This window comes from Sorex fumeus, unplaced genomic scaffold (genome assembly GCF_029834395.1).
Source record: "Sorex fumeus unplaced genomic scaffold, SorFum_2.1 ptg000046l, whole genome shotgun sequence".
NCBI classification, from domain to species: Eukaryota; Metazoa; Chordata; class Mammalia; order Eulipotyphla; family Soricidae; genus Sorex; species Sorex fumeus.
Genome location: NW_026606103.1, coordinates 451,543 through 479,082, shown reverse-complemented (window position 1 = coordinate 479,082; position 27,540 = coordinate 451,543). Strand labels below are relative to the sequence as shown.

The 27,540-nt window shown below is 43.1% G+C and overlaps 1 non-coding gene across 1 annotated transcript; it reads left to right on the top strand.

The window, feature by feature from the left end:
• Positions 1-22,396: 22,396 nt before the first annotated feature.
• LOC130031297 (U6 spliceosomal RNA) lies at positions 22,397-22,503 on the top strand. The gene has a single exon (XR_008793645.1). It is a non-coding gene; the product is annotated as a U6 spliceosomal RNA (small nuclear RNA).
• Positions 22,504-27,540: the final 5,037 nt, after the last annotated feature.

The window sequence follows — 27,540 nt, the reverse complement described above, 5'->3', positions numbered from 1 at the left end:
AAATGGAATCACCATGAGATACAGTTACAAAACTTTTATATTTGAGTTTCAGTCATACAATAATTGAACACCCATCCCTCCAGCAGTGCACATTTTCCACTACCAATGTCCCCATTATTCCCTGAGCCCAGCCTCCCCCTGCCTCTTTGGCAAAATATTTCCCCCAGTCTCTCTCTCTAGTTCTGGGCATTATGGTTTAAAATACAAATACTGAGAGGCTATCGCATTCGGTCCTTTATCTACTTTCAGCATCCCGGTCGACCTCTCCAACCATCATTGACCTACTGATCCCTCCTCTATTCCAACTGCCTTCTCCCCCAACTCACATGGCAGGTTTCCAACTGTGGAGGAATCCTTCCTGGCCCTTGTGTCTACTCTCCTTGGGTGTCAGTCTTGACGGAGCACAGAACCTGAATAACATGGTGCAAACAATGTGACAATGTAAGCATCCCCATCCCTGCAACAAGGGACACATACTTATCATGGCAAAGGGACTCCATCATGGAAGTGAGGACCGGGAAATTTGAGATGTTCCTGGATCATGTCAGTGGGTCCTGTATCATCAAAGGGTCCTTCGACTGGAAGGAGACAGGGGACTTAGGTGAGAGAACAGATGTGGTGAGAGGAAGACTCAGATATGTTCCCTGAGTGTGCCAGAAGGGGTACTGGGCCAGCAATGGGGGCAGCATCTGGAAACTGGAATAGCCAAAGTGACCATGTGCCATACACCATCCAAAGGAACCAGAGGCTGCACCTCGATTTCAGACTTTCACTTCCAGCCACATCATAATGCACTTCCAGGGGCTGGAGCGATAGTACAGCAGGTAGGGCTTTTGCCTTGCATGTGGCCAATCCGGGTTCGATTCCCACATACCATATGGTCCCCTGAACACCTCCAGGAGTAATTCCTGAGTGCATTAGCCAAGAGTATCCCCAGTGCATCGCTGGGTGTGACCCAAAAAACATAATGAATTTCCACTATGTTAGTCACCTAATTTGAAGTGAGCTGTCACACCTTCCCTGGTGCCTGAGAGCTGGGCTAATCTTGGAGAGTGGGAATGTGCCAATCATACTTTTCCCTAAAAATCCCACCAGGAGTCCTTGTAACCTCCAACTCACTACCAGTCTCCGGCTCTCAAAGGACAGAGGAGGTTTTCGGCATTTCAGTTACTCCCCACCTCACTCTGCCACTCTCTAGCACTCCAAAAGAACAAGGTTTTTCAGCCCAGCTGAGCCTCAAGCACTGCCTCAGTCCCCTACCCACCAGCAAGAAAAGCCTCCTCCTATTTCCCTATGCCTCCTAAATTATCTTACTTTGTCTATCTCTCTCCCATAAATAAATATTCAACCCTCTTATTACACACACAAAAAGGCAAATTCCCCCACCAACGCATTCAACTCACAGGGCAGAACCACTCACCAGCAGATATCCCCTTTCAGGATCCATTCATTCTCCAAGAGTCAGTTTTCTCCCATTCTTCCAGATCAGCAGTCACCCTTCCGTTGGCCTCTCTATCCTCGTGTACATTCACTCACACACCCTCCTATCCCTTGATTATCCATTCACGTTTGTCCATCTATTCATCCATTCTCCCATTATTCTCATAGAAATCCCCGATCAGCCAATATATCTTCCCGTTCCACCATCCAATGACAGACCCACCATCTTTCCTGTTACCCTCCCACCTGGCTTCCAGTACCCATCTGCCATCGCATTAATACCTTTAGACAACAAAAATTCAGGAGAATATTTTTAGTTCAGAGATAAAACGGTAAGTGAAATAAAGAGAATTATTTTAGAGCTAGACCTAATAAGTAATGTGAAGAAAACTCAGTAGGGATATGAAATTATAGGGGGGAATATATTTAGCTGATATGAAAATTCAAGCTTCTTAGGAAAGGAGGAAAATGACAAACTCAAAGGAATGATGCACTATTTCTTGAATAAACAACAACTCAGGAACTTCGTAGACTCAAAACCAATCTTAAAAGGACTAAAGGGGCTACTGTAAGACAAGACAAATCCCTACAAGCAAAACACACCTCTACAGAAAGATGGCACAAAACCTCATACGATAATCTCTCAATGTCAATTAAGAGACACAGAGTGGCAAAATGAATTAAAAACCTGAACCAATCATTCTGCTACCTACAGGAAACATATCTGAACAGCCAGAGCAAACACAGACTCAAAGTCAAAAGATAGAAAAGAATCCTTCAAGCAAACAAATCCCTCAAAGAAGCCACGGTGGCCATACTAATATCCAACAACAAAGATTTTAGGCTGAAAAAGATTATAGGGGCCAACAAAGGACATTTTTTTAAATAATCAAGGGATATGTACAGCAGGAAGAAAATCACACTCCTAAACATATACGCACCCAATGAGGGACCACCAAAACACTTAAAACAAATTCTAAGAAACTTTGAGGAGGATATTGGTAGCAAAACAATAGAAGTTAGAGAATTCAACACCATCTTATCACCTCTGGATAGATCAACAAAATTAAAACTTAGAAGGAAGTCATGGAAGAATGCCTTTGGAAGAAGAATGGCTTTGAAGAATGGCTTTGAAGGAAGAAATGGAAAAGAGAGATCTAATAGATGTACACAGGCCTTTCCATCCCCCCAAAATGTGAATACACATACTTTTCTGCAAATGTGCACATGGAACATTTTTCAAGATAGACTATGTGCTGGGTCCCAAAACATACCTCAATAGAATCAGGAAGATAGATAGATGTATACAGGCCTTTCCATCCCCCAAAATATGAATACACATACTTTTCTGCAAATGTGCACATGGAACATTTTTCAAGATAGACTATGTGCTGGGTCCCAAAACATACCTCAATAGAATCAGGAAGATAAAATTGTATCCACTAACTTTTCAGACAATGATGCATTGAAGTCTTACAGCAAACCTTCATAAAGTTGTGTGGACACTAAATCATATACAGCATGGGGCTGGGAGAACTGTCTGGAGATATTGCCTGTACATAAGGTTCTTGGGTCAGAGAGATTGTTGGGTCAAAGAGCTGAGCATATGTTCTGCATGCAGGAGTAAATGTCACTATCCGACACTGCAGGTACCCTTAATGCTGAAGGAGTGACAACCTCACCCCCAGAGTCAGAAATTTCCCTAAACACCTCTTGGTGTGGCCCAAACACACAGAGAAACACATACAGAGAGATGTTGTCTATAACATCATAAAACACACAGAAGAAAATTTAGGGGGTATGTTCTGGGATTTCAACATTAGGGATACATTCAGACACATGTCCAATGGGGAGGGAAAAGCAATCAAGAATACATGGATAGTGTGAGTTTCCAAATAAAGGAGTGGGCACACATATGGGACTCAAGTGTTTGGTGGCCGAGAGCCACCTTTCAGGCTAGATAACAGCAAGAGATGGACAAAGGATTGAGGGAACAGGAGAACTGGACCCCAAACTTGTCAGTAGCCAGTTTCTCTCTCCTCCCCAATGTAGTCTGATCTCTCTCCTTACTGCACAACCATCGTTGTACTTTTGCTCGTAGTCCCAGTCATCATAGTTCCGTCATCCTAGTCTCGTCATAGATCTCAAAGTCCTCTACTTCCAGGCATTGTTCTTATATTCCTTGTCATCCTCCTAGTCCCCTCTTTCCCCTTACAGTATAGTAATATAGAAATCATGAAGGGCGGGGGTACACATAGGTGGGGTTGAACAATATCAGAACAACAAACAGAGATAAAGCTAGTCATTCAGGGGAAGTTCTAGGAGATTAACTCAAGGACAAAATCTCATCTGAGGGTTCAGCACTCCAGATAACTAGGAGCACTCCAGATTACTAGGAGATCCATACAAGGGCGGGATTGCATCTAGGGTGTATTGCTTTCTCCTTTCCTTAGCTAGTAAGTAATCCATTTGAACAGTCATAGTAACTTCTTATACAATTTCTAGTCATTTTTGTATGAACACAGTAAGAACTATATTAAGCTTAAAGGTTGGCTCTTCCTGGGACATCTTGCTATATATTCCAAACCACAGTCCTCAGGCCAGGCTAGTTGATCCTAACCTCAGCAGGGTCCTTATTCAGTAACTTCTTCTTGGGTCATGATAGAGTCTGTTCCATGATGATGCTCTTAACTTATTATACTTCATACACTTAGCTTGTCCCTTTCCGATGCCAGGATAGTTTTCCGCTTACCCTGGGCCTATTCAGTCCCTTCGTCAGGACCCTGCTTTTGGAGAGCTAGGAACTAAGGGAAACTGAGGCTTAAGTCAATTAAATATGGATGCCCAGGAGTAAATATTATTTTGGAGCGAATTAACTTCCATGTTACAAAGCATAGCATCAACTGTCTTTCTTTGTCTATACAAAAAGGACAATGCTAAATAAGCTATGCAAATAACATAAAGGAAAGAGGAAAATAATATAGGATTATTAGTGCTTGATGGAATTGGGTGTGCTTCAGGGGCACTGTTGTGGGAGCAACTCAATAAACCTAAGCCTCTGGGGGAGGAGCAAGGACAACCCATTGTTATCCAACGGATTGGGACAACATAAAATTAAAATGCATTTACAAAGAAAAGGAAACAACCATGGAAGCAAACAAACAAACGCAACTGAGTAACAGGCAAAAGCTATTTGATCATCATTCAAAAGGAAGGATTAATATCCAGAATATATTAACTCATAAAACAAAAAAAGGAAAAAACAACACAATAAAAATTATTCAAAATACATAAACAGACACTTCCTCAAAGATGGCGCACAGACACATTAAAAAAGTCAAAATTACTTATAATTAGGGAAATGGCTCATAGTTGGGAAAATGGTTCAAGAAGAAATGAGTGTTGGCAAGGATGTGGAGAAAAGGGCTCTGTTAGTGGGAATGAAATTAGTGTAGTTGCTAGGGATAATGATATGCAGTCCTTAAAAAAATTTACGGAAATTCTATATGATTCAAAAGTACCACTACTAATTAGTTATCCAAAGACAATTAACAAATTTTGCTCAGATGTACGAGATGATTTATTAAGGCAAGCAATCACCAAGGAATGACAACACTAACTTGTAGACCCAGTGAAAACAAGGAAGCTTCTAGAGAGAAAGGAGAAGGGGAGAGGAAGTAATGGGCAGAAGAATGTTTGTGGAGGCGAGCTGGCATGGGAGCACTGGTCACATCTAAGCCCATAAAAGTCAGAAGATGATTGTCTGAAATTCTATAGGGTGACTAATGATAAGTCTGCTCCTGGACCTCAAGACAAACACAGTATAAGCTTGTATGAGTGTGTCTGTGCGTGTGTGTTTGTGTGTGTGTATGTGTGCATGTGCATGTATAGTTGGGGGCTGGTTATGAGGAAGGAAGTGTTCCTGCCACTGAGTCAGGCAAGAATATGGAATGCTGCTGTACCCCATTTCCAGAAGATATGGTCTCTCTGAAATGTCTGTAGCACCTTTGAAGAGAAACAGTGTACCAAATAATGACCTTAGAAATAAAGGCAGTTGGGGGGCTGGAGCAATAGCACAGCAGGTAAGGCGTTTATCTTCCATGTGGCCAACCCACGTAGGATTCCCAGCATCCCATATGGTCCCCTGGGCATCGCCAGGAATAATTCCTGAGTGCAGAGCCAGGAGCAGCCCCCTGAGAATTGCTGGGTGCGACCCAAAAAGCAAAAACCAAAAAAAGTAAGAAAGTAAGAGAAAAAGACAGAAAGACAGGAAGGAAGGGAGGAAGGAAGGAAGGAAGGAAGGAAGGAAGGAAGGAAGGAAGGAAGGAAGGAAGTTGGGAAAATTCAAAATAATGGTAGTGGGAAGGTGTATGGTGGTGGGATTGGTGTTGGAATCACTATCACTATCACCCCTTTGTTCATCGATTCGCTCGAGTGGGCCCAGTAACATCTCCATTTGTCCCTGTCACGTGCTAGTGTAGCCCGATGACATATTGGGGACTCTTTCCAGATCAGGGGAATGAGGACAATTCATTGTTACTGTTTTTGACATATTGAGTACACCACAGTTAGCTTGTCAGGCTCTGCCGTGCGGGCGGGATACTCTCAGTAGCTTGCCGGGCTCTCCAAGAGGGTGGAAGCTTTGGGGGCAGCCTCTAATCACTTTTACAGGTGTTCCTAGTCAGGCATATAGGCAGGTATGATATTCTCAGTAGCCTGCCGGGTTCTCTGAGAGTGAGAACTAGAGAATAAGAGGTCGTGCAGCTGGGAGCTTGGTTTGAGAGTCTCTGGATCCTGGCCATTGATGGGGTTACATGGCAGTTGGTGGCTGTCAACTGTCTAGCTACTGGAAGGTGGGGGAGCTGGGTGTAGGAAGCCCAGTCCCGAACTGAGCAGGCTTGGAGATCTCAGCCCCGGGTCCCGCATACCTGGGTTTCTCTGCCAGTTCCTCATGCAAGCGTGTGGAGAGTGGTCTCAGCATGGCTTTGGCTGGGTCCCGGAGGTCTTCAGCTGTCGGGACTCTGCTCAGGGTGGAGAGAAAAACTCAATCCGCCACCCTCCAAGGGGCCCCGGTGAGGACGGTCAGACACGGGAGCAGGAGACTCAAGTGTTGGAATACTAAATGTAATAAATTATTGTGAACAACTTTATAAATATAAAAAATTAAAGGAAAATAAATATTTTCTTTTCCCTAATCATTATGCCATCAACATTTCACTAAAGTATAAACACACTTCTCTGAACAAGTTCATGTTTATACTCAATGTTCATGTTTATACTTCTCCTCATTTTACTGAAAACATCCACAAAGTTTTGCCCTGTATTCACCCTATTACTCCATTCACTTAACAAATCCAAGAGGTAGATAGGAGATACAGGTTAGGAGAAAAACAAAACTTAGGTGATGGAGCTGAGATCAATTCAGGCCATGATTGTTCTTCCCCAGGGTTCTCCAAGAGCGTTTTTCTTTCTTTTACATGTTCCTTCTATGGCCATGGAAAAATCAAGATATTTCAAAGTAGAAAGAGAAACACTCAGACAAATTGAGTTGACAAAGTCATGTCTGATCTACATCAAATTGACATATTAGAACCAAGGGGTTAGAAGAGAACAGAAGTGTGAAATACATGCTTCTCACAAAATCGTTGCCAGTTATATCTCTGGCATGACATGTTCCCTAAGCATCAAGATAAAGACCTACAGGCCCTTGAGCACAACCAGATGTGGCCGAGAGGTTTCCCCAGCAGCACTGGGGTGGCATGGTTAACCCTGTCACTGCAAGACCTAACAACACTGTATCCTCAAACTGAGCAGGTGAGCCATACTTCACTGAGAGGAGTTCTCAGGCCACCTAAACAGCATTTTTGAGAAACCCTACATCAATTCACTTAGTAGTTAAATTTTTACACCCAAGACAGAGAAACTTTGAGATCCAGATTCCTGACTCCAAAAAGCAAACGACACCAGAATTTCAGTGTCTTTGACTTGAGTTACTTTGAACCTTTCAGAAGGACACATTTTTTCACAAGAGAAACTAGAAGAGTCCAGTTCTCTGGAAATAAGGCACAGAGGCACAAGGTCCATAGGACTCCACGCTAACTAGAGATTTTGATGAGCTAGAATCCCATTCCCCGTCTCCCACCCACACCCACACCATAGCCACTCACTGTCCTCAGTGAGCTTTCGCCAGCCAGTTATCCAACAAGATGTGCCAAGGGGAAGCTCCATGCCAGGGGTTGGAAAGTAGACAGGGATGATATAGGAGCTGAAGTTCACAGGTTGTTGCAGTTGTAACACCGCTGCAAAACGGTGGAGCTTCTTAAAGTCTGGATGGATGATAATGCAGCTCACAGCCACCCTCCTGGCCTATTGGGTGTCCTGGTAGAGCTGGGTACTTCCCCCAAACACCCAGTAATCCTCAGGGGCATGAGACTTCCTGCAGGAGGGAAGGTGACAGTCATCATCCATCTTCTGCATATGCCAGCTTGCGCCTCTCCACCATCATCTGACTCCCAGCACTGCCTTGTCTGCACCACCACACAGAACTCTCCCTTTCTGTCATCCCTTCTCTCTGGAGACCAGGGGCGGTTTTAGTCACAGCTCAGCACACACCCACTATTAAAGGAAAGGATCACGGAGGGCTGGAGGCCCCTTGGGGCTGGACAATCCTGACCTTACTTCGGCACATGCAGAGAGCTCTGGCTCCATCTTGGCTCTTGACAAGCCTTATGACCAAACTGCTCTCGCACCACTCCTTTTTCTCACTCCTTCTTGGTACTCACCTGTTCTGAAACTGCACAAAATCATTGGTCAAAAGAGACCATGCGTGCAAAATGTCCTGTGTTCTGACCATGAGGGATGAAACATCCCACTTTCCCACTCACTCACCTGGAAATTCCTCCCCACACAGCTGGTGACCAAAATCTTGCTTTCACAAGCTGACCCATGCCCATGGGAGCCTGCCCATCTGACTTCCCCAATCCAATGGTGTCAGCCCTGCTCACCCACAGGGGAAACTTCTGCTCTGACTTATTGGAGACACAGTGAGGTTGGTCAAGCCAACCTAATCCACAGTGGGTCTCCAGTGGGACACAGCACAGAGCAGGTGCTTGTGGTCCTCTGTGTGTACCAAAGATCCTGCTCCTGGTTATTGCCCCCCAAAACCTCTCAGAACACCCAACCAGACCCAGGACAGAGTGCAACTCTGTTCTTCTTCAAGGTCAGGGACTCCATATCTAGTGTCCATGCAGCTGACCAATAGACATGTGGTGAGCAGAGACCCCAGGCCAGAGATGTGCAGAACACCAGCATCTGCCACTGCATCCCAGGTTCCAGCCTCTCTCTGACAACCAGGATTTCAGGGACATTGAGAGAATCCCTGGTGTGAGGTGACACAGAACCAGCTGACATTGCACCTGGGAGGCAGGATGAACACTGCCATCTCGGGTGCATACCTGTGTCTGGGAAATGCATAGGGATGAGGATGGAAGATGAGCAAAATCAGGTGAGGAGAGAGGACAATACAGGAGAGGACAGGTCACAGGCAGAAAGACTTGGACTAGAAGGACACAGATTGTCCCAGCACACAGCGTGAGGATGCAGGGGCTCTAAGCTTTTAACCCTCTCCCCCTGCCAGCCCAGCTGCTAGGACCTGAGAAACAACTCACTTTGTAAAGCAGTGGGCGGTAGAGAACACGCAGTGGGAATGAATGAGCACAGCTCCACAGGGATGAATGCTCTGGTACTGCAGGCTGGCCTGCCATGGCCACTGGCCTTCCACGGCCTCCTGGCCCCCAGAGATCATCCCTATGCCCCTGGGCTTCCCACACACTGTGATGACCAGCCCGATGCCATGTGGCAAACAGGAGATCCCCGTTTCCTCTCCAGTAGACCCTTGAGCACTTCTCAGTGGAAAAGCAGAAGCAGGGGTCAACCAGTCCCAGAGCGACAGGGCAGCTTGGTGTCTGATGTCCCTGTCTGCTGCCGAGGGAGCAAGAACCTGGACAGCAGAGAGCATGTGAGCAAGACCCGTGGGGTGACGTGGAAGTGATATGATTGCCACAGTTGGTCACAGCTGCATCCCGGCAACCCCATGACCGCAGCGCGCGCCACTACCACCCCTGGCCCAGAAACCAGCTTTGTGTGTAGGGCTGTACTAATATCCTGCCTCCACCTCCCCTCTGTCTCCAGGAGGGGCGGTGGGCCATGTGGCCTGGACAGGGTGGGCCAGGTGCCCCAACTGTGTGGACGCTGTAACCCTGTGACCGGCTGCCAGCATGAATACAGGGGAACACAGAGAGGAAAACAGAGAAGATGGCTGGGCCAGTCCACCCCAGGCTGTTCCCCGCCCACACCCCATCTGCTCCTCTGTGCCTAGGATGCCCGAGGCACCTGCTGGGCACGAGGGCTCCGGGGGCGGGATTTCCTGCCAGGGGCTCTCAGGCTCATTGGCCAGGGCCAGAGTGTTATCAGCTCTGGCCCCGCCCCTCTGACCTCTGACCCCACCCTGTCACTGCCCCCTGACCCTAATACATGACCTCTCTAATCCCATCCTCCCCATTGGACACAGCTCTCTCCTGAGCCCTCCTTGACTTAGGGCCTGCCCCTGTGCTGTGCCTGCCCTGACCCTGCCCTGACCCCGCCCTGACCCCCTCTGACCCCCCCCCCCCCCCCCCCCCCCCCCGCTCTCATACACCACGTTGGCCACACTCTGACCTGGTCAGGCCTTGGAAAGTTGGAGCAGGGTCCACAGAGCAGCTGAGTGCTTCTACTCACTCAAGTGAGGGACCTAGGAACTCCACTTGGCTTTTGGAAGATATTGGGCTGGAGAGGTCTACATCAGAGTTAAGTAAGGGCCGAAGGCGCAGCTGGAGCTCGGGGAGTGGATCTGGCCTTAGATGAGAACGTTGGAGCAGAACGGGAGACCCAAGGAGCCAGCCGAAAGGAGGGACTCAGGGAGGCAGGATAGTACCGGGGATGCTTAAACCCAGAGGCCTTACCCAGTTTAGGAAAGACAGATTGTAGAGTAGGTATATCTGCAGTGGCTTCTTGCAGCTCTGTCTTATTTCATTTCATTTATTTTGAGTTTGGGGTCACACGGTAGGGCTCAGGAACTACTCCCAGGGATCCATATGGTGCCACGATCAATCAGATCCTCACGGATGCAAAACGGAAGTATGAGCACCAGCCCTGTGAGCCAACTCCATTCTCCTGTAGCCCTCTTTTATGGGGAAGCGGGTGTTCTATCAAGTGGTACTCAAGAGGCCCTCGTGGTCCTCTTGGCAATTCTCCACCAACCATGCAGGACATCCAATGTAAGGGACCGTGGATGTGGTGCTTGCTGCTGGCTAGGGTGTGGGATGACCTAGGCCCCTGCACTTGTACTTGGGCCCTCCAGAGCTCCACCTGTAGAGTCTCGGGGCCACTTGGTGCCTGGGATCAAGCTGGGATCAACTATCTAAACCCTATACTAAATCTTTGGCTTCTACAGCCCTGTTTTAAAATTATTCCAGTTATATTACTCGTCACACCTCCCAGATACTACGGAAAGGTAGGGGGATATCTATACAAGCAAAGGAAATCCCTTCACTAGTGCTGAACAAAGCCAAACACAAGTTGTCATTTCTTTTGTGTTTCTTTGGTTTTGGATCTCTTCCTGGGTTACTCCTGGAAGTAAGCTCAGGGGTTGCTCCTGGTGGTTCTGAGGATCAAACTGGGGTCAGCCCTTGTGAGGTAAGAGTCTTATTATCTTCTCTGGCTAGCTGACCTTTCTTTCAATGTTCATATTATAGACACACATATGTATATATATGGTCATTTCCTGAAGCTGCCTGGTCCCCAGGGAAAGGATAATTTTTATTTCTAGATTTCATGGTCGTTCCTCCTGTCTCCAATATACTCTTACCCACAGTTAACTGACTGAAACAACTGAGGAGCATGAGATGAACTTTAGAGTCAGGAGTAAACCCTGAGCACTTCCAGGTGTGGTGAGAAAGAGAAAGTAGAGAGAGCAAAAGGAGAGATGATGCTAACTCAAGAATAGAGAGAAGAGAAGGGTGTGAGTGAAGAGGAATAGGGAGGGAGAGAGAGCAGAGAGGAAGAGGGAAAGAAAAGAAAGAGGATGGGGGAGAGACTGTGAGAGCGAGAGAGAAGTATAAAAGGTTAACTCCATGTGAAAGTGCTTCCACCTCTGCTTGACTCACCTTGGTCACCAGTGCTCATGGAAATGCCTGGTCTAGGTCAGGTCAGTTCCATTATCAGCATGGAAGTTCTGGGTCCATCACTTTTCTCTCACAGAAAAGAATTTCATGAGGAGGTTAAATGTGAAGCATGATAGTTTTTATTGAAACTTATCTAGAAAGATGTGAGGGTACAGATAGAGAGAAGTACACGTTCTAAAGAAAATGGGCTTCTCCAGAGTGGAAATAAACAAAGAGACAACTTAGTCAGGCATGTGCTCTAGGGCTTGAAGTATAAGCTCCCGTTGACTTTTAAACTTGTAAGTTTGTTACCTTAAATGCCACCATTAGTGCTCTCCCATCTCCTAAGCACTCCCTTATTGTTTGCACATTATTTACAGTAGACAAGATAAGAAAACAACTGTGTCTATAACAGAGGAATGACTTTTGAACAATATAGATGAAGATCTAGGGTCTCATGTGAGGTAAAATAAGCCAGATAGAAAGAGACAAATACTGTTTGATGCCACTTACAAATGGAATCAGAAACAGCCAATCTCATAGAAATGGAACCTACAATGGTGGTTTCTAAGGGGTTGAAAATTGGGGAGACTTTTTTAGGGGTACACACTCACTTGCAACTCATAGCTAAGTTTATTCTAGAGATCTAGTGCATAGTTTAGTGATTAAAGACAATATTGTTTTATAAATCTCAAAGTTATGAAGAGTTAATAGTTCTCAACACAAAAATGATACTTTTGTAGAGGGATAGAGCTATGTTGGCAGTCAAATTAATAATATTTCAATGTATTAAGCCAGGGTGCTGTAAACCTAAATGTACACAGTCTTACATGTCAAGCACATTAAATTTTGTTTGTTTGTTTTTGAACCGCACCAAACTTGTGATGAGGGATCACTCTTGGTGAGATCAGGGGACCATATGTCGTGCTGGTGATCAAACTCGGGTTGGCTGCCTGCAAGATAAGCACCCTGCCCACTCTACAGTCTCTCTAGCTCCACAATTTTTGTAAAGTCAATTTTAATAAAAACACTGTGATTTGCAAGGTTATCCATTATACCAAGTCCTGTTCCTTTGTCACTCTGCTTGCTGATGGCAGGGAATTTCTTGGACCTTGAGCACTTGATAAAGAAACAAAGAGAACTGAGGAGGAAAACCACTGCCCGTGGTGTTCCTCTTCTAGTAGCTGGTGGGGGGCATCCCCAGGGCAGGCGTGGCATTTCTGCTGTGCCTGGCTTAGAAGGCGAGCTGGAGGAGGTGGGTACAGAGGACAGGCAATATACTGTGCCTCAGAAGAGCCTTCACTCAACTGTTTTCAGGTGCAGCATAAGGATGTGATGTGGGGTAAAAGTGAAGTGGAGTATGAAAGTGCCCGTGTCACCTGATGTGACACACACTGCAACTTGAGCTTCACCCAGTGTTGATAAAGATATGCTGATCAAAAAAAGCCAAAACCTAACTCTAGTGCATTTGCAAAAAAAAGCCAAGTGAGAGCCATGAATTAAACTGATCTTTCCTTCTCTCTTCACCAACCTCAGGTTAGAAGTAGCCATAGAAACGATCATGGCAGCAGAAACTATTTTCCTTTTTGTTGTAGGCAGACTGATAAGAGAATTTGGGAATGTGCTTTGGGCAAATAATACATTTTAAAATGAAGAGATTATCTAGCCCTGAAGGAACCCAAGGATAGGAAAACCTCTTTGAAATACAAACCCTGAGCTTTTTGAAGAGGAGAAACTGAGACACTATCCAGATGGAGAAATCCAAGGTTCCATCCAGAGAAGGGTGGAGCCCTCAGAAAAGGGGCAGCTGCATAGGAATCTGTGAGATTAAAAAGACACCGTCAGCAGTTCAAAGGCCGCAATTTCCAGATGATTAACAGTGCAAGGCTTTTCTGTGACAGCACTGAGGTTGGCCGCCTGCAAGATAAGCACCCTACTCAGTGTATTATTGCTCTAGCTCCAAAATTTTTTAAAAATAAATTATTAAATGCACCGTGATCTACAAAGTTGTTCATTATACAGTTGTTTCAAATATTTAGTGTTTCATCACCACCAGTGTGACCTTTCTCCACAAATATCCCTAGTTTCTCTCCCAATCTTTCCCCTTAGGCATATAACAAATTTACATTATATTTCTTATTCCAAATAAAAAAAACTTAAGAGATGGCAAATAGAATGATCAGAAAATAAAACAGTAAGAGCTAATTTGTGATTACTCTATGAATTTGACCTATGTAAATACAAGAATCAAAACCATTTAATACAATGTAATAAAATGCCTATTCTCATTTCCATGTGTCTGTTTCCAACTATGGAATCTACAGTATCACTGTATCACTATATTACTGTCCTCCCGTTGTTTATTGATTTGCTCAAGCAGGTGCCAGTAATGTCTCCATTCGTCTCTGATACATGCTAGTGTAGCCCGATGGCATATTGGGGGCTCTTTCAGGGTCAGGGGAATTAGGACCATCATTGCTACTGTTTTCATCATATGGAGTATGCCACGGGTAGCTTGCCAGTCTCTTCTGTGGGGGTAGGATACTCTCAGTAGCTTGCCGGGCTCTCTGAGAGGGCTGGAGGCTTTTGGGGTAGCCTCTAATCACCTTTACAGGTGTTCCCAGTCAGATATGTATGCGGGAAGGATACTTTCAGTAGCTCACTGGGTTCTCTGAGAGCGAAAACTAAACAATTAAAGGTCTAGCATCCGTGGCTGCACGCTTCTGGGAGCTTGGTTTTATAGTCTCTGGATCTTGGCCATTGGTGGGATTACACAGCATTTGGTGGGTGCCACTGTCTAGTTACTGGAAGATGGGGCATCTGGGTGGAGGAGGCCCAGTTCTGATCTGAGTAGGCTTGGAGATCTCAGCCCCGGGTCCTATACACCTGGGTTCCTCTGCCAGTTCCTTCATGCATGAGGCTCAGCTGAGCGTGTGGAGAGTGGTCTCAGCATGGCTGTGGCTGGGTCCTGGAGGTCTTCAGTTGCCAGGGCTCTGCTCGGAGTGGGAGGGAAACTCAACCCGCCCCCCTCCAAGGGGCCCTGGTGATGACAGCCAGGTGCGGGGGCAGGAGACTCTGCATTGTTCTCTTCCGGGAGCTTGGTTTTATATTCTCTGGATCTTAACCGTTGGTGGGATTACAGGGAAGTTGGTGAGCACAACTGTCTAGCTACTGGAATCTAAAATATAAAGGCCCTCCCATTGATCGTCGATTTGCTCGAGCGGGCCCAGTAACGTCTCCACTGGAGACTCTGTTGTTACTGTGTCTGGCATATCGAATACTCTCGGTAGCTTGCCGTTAGCTTGCCATGTATAAAGTAAAATGTAATGTATATAATGTATATTACATTACATTTTACTTTATACATGGATCTCACTATGGTAATCATCTCTCACCTGTCATTAATAAAATCTTTCATGTAATTCTGTGTTAATCTATTTTGGAGTTCGCATGGAATATGTAAAGCCTACATATGTAAATTTTCCCCTACACTTTATATAAACACTGTAGTTTACAAAGTTGTTCATGTTGGTTCGTTACAGGCATTGAACATTCCAACACAATACCATCACCATTATACTTTTCCTCCACCACTGTCTCCAATTTTCCCAACCACCCCTTAAGCCTGTCCCCATAGCAGGCCCTCAACGATTTATTTTATATTGCTTTTTATCAATAATTTGCTAACAATGATAACAAATATTTCTTTAGCAGAAAATTAGTATAAATTGTTGTATCTCACCATGGAGACATTAAATCCTTGTATGAGAGATTATTAAGATGTTGTTTCAACTTAAGTCTTTTATATTTATGTTTTATTAATTGAGATTGATTGCCTTCTATGTTACATCCCATCCAATCTGGTGGGCTCCTACTGGTTTATCTGTGTTGTGGAGTTTGAGATGTCATTCGCATTCACGGCTATTCACTCCAGGAAGTCCGGAATTTTTAATAGGCTGGTGCAGCTGGAGTTATATTTTTAACTGGGTGGTGACTTTAGGGTGTGTAAGTGACTTCTGGGACTTATGGAAGTACAGGAAGCGGGGCAGAAGTAGCCCATCCTGACTCTGAGAAAGCCTGGAAGATCTCAGTCACAAAACCCACATACCTGAGTTTTTCAGCAGACTAATTTCTCTATGAGGTTGAGTCCCAAGACAATGGAGTCCCGTAGGGAGCATGGTGGCTATTTTGAAATGTGGGAGCAAGTGCGGGCCAGGATTCTGTTTGAGTGGGTCAGCCCAGGACCCACCCCTCTTCCAGGGTACCATGGACATCTCAATCATGTGTGAGTGTCTGGAAAAAATATCTTTTGTGTCTTGTTGTTCTCTTGAGATTTATTTATGAATCTCTGGAGCATGGTCTTACAGGAGCTTACCTCTTGTTTTAGCTAATTGTTTTACCTACTTGTTTTAGTTTTACCATTTACATTTAAATTTGTCACATAGGTAAGCTATGATTATTGTTTGAATTTATTGCTTTCAAAATATGCACCCAGAATAATATGCGTGGAATCTGTTATAAATTTTAATGTTACTGAGAATTAATTGGACACACTTGTCTGACTTCCTTTAAATAAAGCTGAGTTAAAAAAAAGTCTATGAAATTACACAGCTTATTAGGGGTTGAAATGTACTTGAGAGCAGAAATGTTATCTCTCAGTTTCTTAAGTCTCTGACCATTTTTTTTTAATTGAATCACTGTGAGCTACAGTTACAAAGCTTTCACGTTTGTGTTTCGGTCATACAATGATCGAATATCCATCTCTCCACCAGTGCACATTTTCCACCACCACTGTCCCCAGTATTCCCCCTGCCCATCCCAACCCCCTCGCCCCCTGCGCCTCTATGGCAATTTCTCCCACACTCTCTACTTTTCAGCATTATGGTTTGCTTGAATTTTTCCACTACCATTCAAGCCTGCCTTGCCAGGGGCAGATGCAGATACTTTATTATCTATTGCAGATACTTTACTATCTATTGCTTACTATGAATAACACGAGAGGTCACATGACCACAAAAGCAACCACACACCTCTGGAATTCTAAAATTGTAAATGGTTGGGTCCAGAGACATCTCTGTAGGGAGCTAATACATTTTGAGATTCATTTGGGAGTCTCTGAATCAAGACTGTTGATGCACTGAGATGGCGCCTGGAGGCAGATTGTGGGCATGACAGCCAGGATCCCAAGCGGGCAGGGAGACTTGGAGGGACAGCCCGTCTCAGCTACTGCCATGTGGCCTGGAGTCTTAGTCCTGGAATCCGCATACCTGGGTTTTGCTTCTGGAAACTCGTGGCCACAGGGGTTTCATCTGGAGCGGGCAGAGAGGGCAAGTCTGTTCTGTCTGAAGTGCCCCAGTAGAATTGGCTCAGTAAGAGGTCCGGAAAGATCTCCGGTGATCTGTTGCCTGACCAGTTCTTTCTGTAGTCTAAGAGACCATGTCATGTAGGGTTTGGTCAGTCCAGGCTAGGGACCTATAAAAGGAAATAGATATCTCTTAAAAGAAAAATACAGGGAAATTAGAAATATAGAGGAAACAAAACAAAAATTAAGCTGACAAAGGTATAAAAAGAATTAAGAATAATAAGAGAAATATAGGAGATCTAAATATCACAGTCAAATACTCTTTTCCTTTGGAAGCATCAAGATTACACAAAAATACTGTAGGCTATATATATATACATATATATATATATATATATCAGCACACAAGTCTCAACCTTTAACAACATGCTACTAATCTCTAATAGAAGGGCTTAATGGCTCCTGGGTGAAATACAACAATCTTCACACATTTTTCTCTAAGAAAACTTTTTTGGATCATTTTTAGTGGATTATTCATAACAAGAAATACAAAACAAATTACTTCGGTTCTGCTTTGGGGGCAGGGTTTGGGGTTTGGGATGGAAACACTTGAAATATGGCTATGGGAAGGTGTAATGGTGGTGAAATTCATGTTCAAATATTATATTCACGGTATATATATCACGGTACTCCTGTTGTTCATCAATTTTGCTCGAGCAGGCCCAGTAACATCTCCATCATGAGACTTGTTGTTACTGTGTTTGGCATATCGAGTACGTCACGGGTAGCTTGCCAGGCTCTGCCGTGCGGGGTTCAAATATTATATGTAATCAATTATTGTGAACAACTTTATAAAAATAAAATTTAAAATACTGTAGGACCTCAATATATGGATTACGTTTTTATGCTAATAATTTTCTTAGGTAATTAATTTTAAGTAAAATAGTAAATATAGAGAATAAGGTTCAGGATACTGTCATTTATTATTTTTTTTGTTTTTGTCTTTTGTTCTTATCTTTTCCATTCACATTTTAACTCATTTACGACACCAATATAATAATATAAAGTTCCTAAGTTTAAAAATTACAAAGACAATAGTGGAAAAGAAAAATTACATCTCGTTCCTTTGAATTTACATTTCAAACCATCTCTATATAAATCAAGACAAAGTGAATCTTCTAGCAAAGTGAAGTTTCTGTCTGCACAGTTCATTTTGACAAATCAGTTTTATGTTCACAGTTTCTATGCAGAAAGACCATTCAACATAGTAATATCCATTCACTAAACTTAGCAGTTTACAAAGAAACAATCTTTAATCTGATAAGCAACTATAAAAAGCAGTGAGATAGTATCATGAAAATAATATTCAATGATATAATTTGAGGAAAAGGGTACCAATGTAAAATCAAAATGTCCACCATTCAGGAAAAAAATCTGTACTCAGAAGCTAATATAATGTACAAAATAATCTAGTACAAGTAAGTAATTCAACTAGATACGGGGCCCAAGAACTCAATATAGTAATTACTTTTTAATTTATTCTAATATTGTTGCTATATTTAAACTTGTAATCATATGCTTTCTATGTATTCTAGCCTCTGACTTAACAGTTTGCGTAGACAAATATATTCACCCATGTCTGTTTGTGAATATAGAACAGATTTCTTTTAGCTTGCCTCAGACAGAAATGTCTATCTCAGAGGACAGAACTCACCTTGCTGGTGAAATCGGCCAGGTCCACATTCAGACTCCTTCACCAGACAACTGAACGGCAGCTGTCGTTTGAGAAAATTATGGTTTTCTCAAATATTCAAATTTAGTGGGGTGACACAAAAGCAGACTTCTGAGTAGCTGGTTACTATTTTTTACTGTTTTTGGACCATTCCTGGTGGTAGTTTATGATAACAGTAATGAATTCATCAGGAATGTCTTCTTACCGTTCAATCTTTTCTAATTTTCTTTCTTTTCTATTTGGAGATATTCAATCCTGTATTATCTATTATAAGGTAAAGGTAAGGTAAAGGCCCTCCCGTTGATCGTCGATTTGCTTGAGCGGGCCCAGTAACGTCTCCATTGGAGACTTTGTTGTTACTGTGTCTGGCATATCAAATACTCTCGGTAGCTTGCCGGGCTCTCCGAGAGGGGCGGAGGAATCGAACTCGGGTCGGCCACGTTGGCCGCGTGTAAGGCAAACGCCCTACCCGCTGTGCTATCGCTCCTTCGATCTATTATATGTGCCATAAATACATATTTATGCGTTTTACTTTTGTCTTTAATAATTTTATTCATCCCTGGATTCACATATTTTTCTACACAGAATAAGCCAATTAGTCCTCCACTCCGCCAATTTATTTTGTCTCCAGAAGAGATCCGTGCAGAATTTAATTCCTTTTCACTAGATCACTGATAAGCCAATTAGTCCTCCACTCCGCCAATTTATTTTGTCTCCAGAAGAGATCCCTGCAGAATTTAATTCCTTTTCACTAGATCACTGATCTACTTCCCAAGCTTTAAAAAGGTTTGTATTGTGACATATATAAAAGATAAAATTGACATCTTCAGGGGCTGGAGTGATAGCACAGTGGGTACAGCATTTGCCTTGCATGCGACCGACCCAGGTTGAATTCCCAGCATCCCATATGGTCCCCTGGAGCACCACCAGGAGTAATTCCTGAGTGTAAAGCCAGGAATACCCCTTGAGTATCACAGATGTGATCCAAAAAGCCAAAAAAAAATTGACATCTTTGTTCTTATGTGTTCAGCGATGTTAACTACAGTGATGATGTCGTGCAACCAACTGCCTTTCATCTTCCTCTCCCCTTTCTTCTGCAGGGTAGAGACTGCTCTGTAAATAATGCACATGCTTTTCCCTCTTCTCTCCAGGAACCTGCAACCACAACTCTGTTCTGTTTCTAAGATTCCAGCTACTTATTAGAGTTCCTGTCTAAGCTCATTCAATGTGTGTTTCTCTGTTTCTCACTGATTTGTTCACTTAGCAGCATGTCTTTAGTGTTCACCATGTGTCAGAATTTTCTGAGAAGCTCAGTAGTGATCTGTTTTATGTCTATACAGCATTCTGCTACTTCCTCTTCTACCACTAGACACTTGTGTTGCTTCTTCTATGCTTGTGCTATTGTGAATAATGCTGTGTGTTTGGTTGTAATATCTCTTTTTGACTCTTTTCAGTCTCTTGGGCATCTACCCTGAAGTCAAACAGCTGTACTATATGGGAATCTTATTCTAATTTTTGTCTTTAGAATTTTATTTTAAATTACTACTACTATTATTATTATTATCATCATTATTTTCTATTTGGGGAGATATGGGTCCTGGAAGTAAGCCAGACCAAAAGGGTCCGTATTTAGAGAAGATGCTGAAACACTGACAGATATGGTTTCAGAGTATGTAGCGGGTCTGGTATGTTTTCTACGGAATAAACCTTCCTTACGTGGGAGTCAACAGGGTCAGTGCTTAATGGTGTGTCTGGACATCAAGTCCTGGACATGTGTCAGGAAGGAGGTGCCTGCAATTCTCTGTCACGCCGTGACCTGGAAGTACTGTGTCACCTGCTCCCAGGCTGCTGTCTTTCCCATCGGCTTTGTGAGGGTCCAGCTCGGACTCCAGGCTTTCTGTTTGTTCCCATTTGACTTACTTGTGCTTTATTGAATTCTCCACCTAGGAGACCTTGGGTCTAATATTTTTCCCTCTCTCTTTGTTTATGAGCACTGAGGCTAGTATGTGTATGGATTTGGGTTTTATACATAATTAGGTGGTGATGACAGGAGTGGAAAGGGGGGTTGGACTACACCCGGTGGTGCTTAGGGCTTACTGCTGGCTCTGTGCTCAAGGATCACTCCAGGAAGTATTCTGGGGGACCATATGTGAAGCTGGAGAACAAACTGGGGTCAGCTACACAGTCTTATCCAGGTTCTGTTTCTCTGATCGTTCAAAATTGGGTTTAAGATAACTGCTATTTAGTCATTGTATGACCGTTAACAAATGAACTTTTCTTGGGTCCATTTATTTAAAACTGTAAATTATTTCTTAAGAGGTAAGTAAAAGGGATGCTGCTGGAACATAGTGTGTGTGTGTGTGTGTGTGTGTGTGTGTGTTTTATGATTAAAATCAGTTCTTTTATTGAGGGAGAGAAGTTACTCCAGTGTTCCCTGGTGGAGAGAAAGGGGGAAAGTGGGAAGTCAAGTTTGCTGGTGAGAACTTAAGACTCTGCCAACACTGTCAGAATCCAGGCTTTTCCGGATCTTTCCATGTCTTGTGTCTACGGATCGGCAAAGGGTTCTAGAGACCAAATGAGAGGCTTCTTTCAGCTGTCAACCAAGAGGCTTTAGGTCTTCTCTCAGTCAAGGCATCCAGTGAAAATACAATTTATTTTTCAGAATCCTCTGGGGAATTAAACAGTCTCTTTCGCATCGCATTATCATGCTCCCTGCTCTTGATCCTCTTTTCCGTGCACTCTTTCTTCAAGCATTTTTCTCATCTCTCAATCAAGATCATTGCAATGACCAAAACATTTCAGAGAGCCGTGATTTTTGTGACATTCCTCAAGCAAGTGTATCAAGATGTTGCACTCTTCAGTTGTGCAAGTGTGGAGATAAGTCGGGATGCATCCTTAGGAGGAGGTGACGGACCCCAGCAGAACAACCCGAACGGCGGCCAGCCCAGGAGCCTGCAGCAGAGTGGGGGGGGGGGGGGGGGTGGCAGCCGAGCCCGGCGGAGACGAGGCTCAGGGCGCATGCGCGGGCGTGCCTGAGTACAGCGGCCGCGAGGGCCCGCGGCGGCTCCGCTGGAACATAGTTTTGAGAAAATTAAATGTGGGGAACGTTAGCCAATTAAAATTATTATGATAATTCAGGTTATATGCTTATAATAGTGTAAATAGCATTTATGTTTTTAATGGATAGTTAGAACAGTTCCCTGAAAGCCACTGCCCAGTCCCCACCTCATATGATACTTCTAGTCTGTCGCTTCATTCCCCCCTACATCCCTTGCTTGGTGAGTGCAGTGTAATACATGTAAACGAGTATATATATATATATAGATATATAGATATATGTATATATATGTATATGTATATGTATATTCCACAATTGTTAAGTAGATTGAGTAGATGATAGAACTTTGTAGACCAGCATTACTCAACAAGGGATCAAATAACTCCTAGGGGCCCACCAGGATGTTACAAGGGGAACACAGGTTAAAATCAAATAAATGGGTGATTTTTGCCTCTAGTCTTGTGACAAGGTTAGAATACCAACTGATAGAACAGGGTGCCACAAGAAGAAACAAGGCCCAAAGGGAGTTGTAGTCATTGAAAGGGTGAGAAACAATGGTTTGGGCCACTAGTTTTGTTCACTGGTTCTGGAGATTACTAAGGTGATTCAAGTGTCAGCTCTGGATATCAAAGCATTTTTCTCTTCCATAAAATTTTACTCATGATTTGCTCGCTTCGGCAGCACATATACTAAAATTGGAACGATACAGAGAAGATTAGCATGGCCCCTGCGCAAGGATGACACGCAAATTCGTGAAGTGTTCCATAAAAAAAAATTTTACTCATGTTGAGATAATATATTTGTGATTATATATATACATATGTATATATATGTTGCATTTTGGTGATCAGTGCTTTGTGATAATTAATGGTTTTCTCTCACCTTGGTGATTCTTCTTATTCTGAAGTTCATCCTAGTAGCATTCTAAAGTTCATCCTAGTAGCATTCTAGCTAATTTAGATTTCATTTTTGGGGGTCACACATGGAGATGCACAGGGGTTATTCCTGTCTCTGCACTCAGGAATTTCTCCTCGCAGTGCTTGGGGTACCATATGGGATTCTGTGACTCGAACCCAGGTTGGCAGGGTAGGGACTGTAGATGAAATAAGACAGAGCTGCAAGAAGTCACTGCAGATGTACCAAATCTACAGTCTGTCTTCCCTAAACTGGGTAAGGCCTCTGGCCACCAACATTCCAAGAAGAAACAAGAGCAAGAATATCCTCTTTGAAAGGACTGATAAAAAGTGAACTTTAATCTACTTTTACCTCTTGACCATGCTGAGGCTTTCACCTGATCAGCATATCATTTATGACCTCATCTTTCTCTTTCCCTTATAAAAACTCACTTTTGTGCCTTCTGCAGACTCTCTCTGAATATGAGCTTTACAACTCTTTCATTTATTTATTTTTGTTTTGAGGTCACACCCAGGGGTGCTCCAGGTTTACTCTTGGCTTTGCACTCAGGAATCACTCCTGGCGGTGCTTGGGGGACCATATAGGGACCATATAGGATGTGGGGATCAAAGCTGGGTCAGTTACATGCAAGGCAAATTCCCTACCCGCTATATTATCACTCCTGCCTCTCTACAACTCTTTTTTTCTTATTTTTAATTTTTAAAAGGTTGTTTGCAATAATTTATTGTATTCAATATTCTAACACCAAACCAATTCCACCACCATTACACCTTATCATCACCATTATTTTCAATTTTACCACTACTACCCAAGCCTGCCCCAAAGGCAGATCCTCAATAATTTATTTTTATTGTTTGTTAAGAGTAATTCACTAAAAATGATCCAAAGAGGGCTTTTTAGAGGAAAATGTGTGAAGATTGGTGTATCTCATCTTGGAGCTGTTAAGCCTTGTATAATAAATTACTGACGGGGCTGGAGCGATAGCACAGCGAGTGAGGCATTTGCCTTGCATGCAGCCAACATGACCAACACAGGTTCGATTCCCAGCATCCCATATGGTCCCCCAAGCACCGTCAGGAGCAATTCCTGAGTGCATGAGCCAGGAGTGACCCCTGAGCATCTCCGGGTGTGACCCAAAAAGCAAAAAAAAAAAAAAAAGAAAAAAAGAAATTACTGACATGTTGTTACATGTTGAGCCTTGTGAACACATATATATGTGTACATATGTATGTATGTATATATATATATGTATATAGATAGATAGATCAAGATCAGTTGCCTTCTACTTTGTGTGCTACTGTTGGTACACCAGAGGCATAGAGTATGAGATGTAACTCCAGAAATTCCAAAATTTTAAATAGAATGATACAGCTTGAGTTAAATGCATCTCTGCCACTTGTTGCTCTTTTTCGAGATTTTTTGTGAGTCTCTGGATCATGGTCGTTAATGAGTTTATATGGTGCCCTTTTAATGACCAAATAAACACTCTGATTGTCTCCCAATTCGGCTTTTTATTCGGTTGTTAAGGGTCATCAATTTTAATTTTTGGAGGGGTTTTTGTTTTGCTTCGTTTGGGGCCACACACCCACCTGTGCTCAGGGATTACTCCTGGGCAGTGTCTGGGGCCTATATGTGGTGCCAAGATCAAATCCAGATGGGCTATGTGCAAGGAAAGTACCTGAAGTGCTGTGCTATCTTTCTGGTCTCAATTTTAGACTTTTGAGAATGGTAGATAGTCAAGAGAATTTTGTTTCGATTTTACTTTAGGCACAGTGGTTTACTATGCTGTTAATAGTAGCATTTCGTGCACGACACGGTTTAGCACCAAACCCCTCACCTGAATGTCTACTTCTCTGATCATTGTCCCAGTGTCTATCCTCTTCACTCCCCAAGGTAGCTTACTACTAAGACCAGTTCTCAATTTCTGTGACCTTTGGGTATTTGCATGTCTTTATATTCCATCATGTCTACTACATGTCTTTATATTCCATCAGGAGAGAGATCATTCTGTGTGTGTGTCTCTCTCTCTGTGAGTGAGGGCACTCCCCACTTGCGTTTGGTGGTAAAGAGTCGCCTCCCCATCCCAATCAGCCTCTGCATACCAACACATGAGGGAGGAAAAAAGGCCACCAAAATGGTTGGTGATTAATTGCCATATATTACAGTCTATGTTCCTCCATGCATTCCATTCTTCCTATGTGTCTATTCCAGTCTCGCCCCATGCCCCATTCCAGTTTCACCCTGTCCCTCATTCCAGTCTCACTCTGCCCTCATTCCCATTCCCTCTAGCCCCATCTCACAGCCTTCGTTATTCACCCAGGCCCCCAGAGTTGGGGGTAGCAATACAACTTGTAGTGACTGCACACTCAATATATGTAAGTCCCTTCCCTCAGGTGAACCTTCTTCTAGGACAAAATCTCATCTTGCAAGAAGATACACCCAAGGGCAGAAAACCATCTAGGGGCATATTTCTCCTTTCCTTGGCCTATTTCCATTTAAATGGTCATCTTAAATTTACTTCTTAATATTTCTAGTCATTTTGTATGAACACCGTAGCACTGTAGCACTGTACTCCTGTTGTTCATCTGTTTGCTCAAGTGGGCACCAGTAATGTCTCACAACAAATTGTGAGACATGTTGTTACTATTTTTGGCATATTGAATACGTTATGGGTAGCTTGCCAGGCTTTGCCATGCAGGCGAGATACTCTCAGTAGTTTTCCCGGCTCTCCGAGAGGGGCGGAGGAATAGAACCCGGGTCAGCCATGTCGGCCGCATGCAAGGCAAACGCCTTACCCACTGTGCTATCACTATTAAGGTTTGTATTATTGGAAAATTGCTATGTTGATCAAAGGGATGGTTCTTCCTATTCCCATTTTGTTTTATACAGAAGTTTGTTAATGATAAACTTATATCCTATAATTTGATTAATTAAATATTTCTGAATTGAAAGAAAGAGAAACTTAACACCGTAAGATATATTAAGTTTAAAGGATAGGGTGGCTCTCCTGGAGACATCTCTCTTATATCCCAGACTACAGTCCTCAGGCCAAGTTAGTCTTCCTAACCTTAGCAGGGTCCTTATTCAGATCCTTCTTTTTGGGTGATGACAAAGTTTGTCCATGACCATACTCATAACTTACTATATTTTATGGTGGTTGGCCTGTCCCTTTTAGATCCCAGGATAGCTTATGGCTTGTCCCTTTTCAATGCTTGGGTAGCTTACGGCTTGCCCTGAGTCCATCCAAGACCCTCACTGGAACCCTCCTTTTGGGGTGCTAGGAACTAAGGACAACTGAGGCTTAAGTCGAGTAAATATGACAGATGCCCAGGAATAAATATTGTTCTGAGTCAATTAACTCCCAGAAGCACAGCATTCACTATCTTCCTGTGTCGATACAAAAAGGACACTGCTCTAGAGTAAACTGTGAAAAGGACATAAGGGAAAGAAAAAAGCAAATATTTCAGTTGCATATACAAAATCCAGAGTCCTGAGAAGAATCTGACTTTACAAATCACAGAGTCTGATTTTGGGATATAGTGATTAACAGAGAGGGGAAGCAGAACAAAGAATAAGTTAAAGATTAATAAAGAGGAATGGGAGTGCCACTGGGGCTGTGTGATGAGGGTAACTCAATAATCTAAACTCCCTGAGGCAAGGGAGGAAGGACAAACCAATCCAACATCTCTCCTAATTTCACTCAGCATGAAACTCTCCAGATCCTGCCAGGTAGCAGCTAATCGTATGATTTATCATTTTTTACAGTAGAGTAGTATTCTATGTGTGTATGTACCACAGCTTCTTTATCCTGCCATCTATTCAGTCAAGACATGTTTTAAATAACATAAAATACCACTGATTCATGAATAAAAAAAAAAGTATTTTACAGAGTGAAAGTTTAGGGCTGTGGAAGAGAAAGATGCTAACAGAATTCTGCTTCACTGATGGGGACCCCATCCCTGAGAGCAAATTGGGGTTTATATACTCTGCAGTGGACCATTCTCAAGGAAGGAAAAACTTAAATTGAAATAATAGTTAAAAGGAGACAAAGTATGAGTTTTTAACTGCCCTATGGTAATTTCCAACATCCTCACTGAGTAAGAGATAATAAATGCATTTTGAATTTTGAAAAGATACCTTACCTTACACAGGAGCCATTTAACATATAAAAGTTAATGCCAATCAAGAGATTACAATCTCTTATTATAAATTTCTTATTTTGGTTAGGTGAAAAAGGAACTCTCATCCACTGGTGGTAGGAATGTTCAACCAATGTGGAAAGTATGAAGAGTTCTCAGTAAATTGAGCTGCCATATGAACCAGCTATTTCACTTTTGGGAATCTAGCATCAGGACAAACAAACATTCATCTAAGATGACATCATCACACCATTATTCATTGCAGCACTTAAAACAAATAGCTATAATATGGAATCAACTTAGGCGTCCAATAAAAATGAATGTATTATGAAGATGTGGTACATATACACAATGCAACACTATACACAATGGAATATTATGCAGCTGTAAAGAATGAAGAAATCATTCAATTTGCTGCAACCTCAATGGAACTGGATTATATCATGTGAGTGAAGTCAGGCAGAAAAAGAAAGAAAATCATAGGATGATCTCACTTATCTGTGATATATAAATTAACTGGAAGAATAAGGAATGAAATATGGCAAAGAGTGGATGTCTAGATTGCCCCTGATTATAGAGTACAGGGAAGAGAACAAAGAAGGTAAGAAATAGAGGTGGGGTGGGGGGGAGAGGAAAGAAGATGAAGACAGGAAGTAATGGGTAAGCAGGGGTCAATGGCCTGAGATACATCAGTAATGTGGAGGGGTGGGTAGCTACAGACACAAAACAGAATCAACAACACTAAAAACATGAGA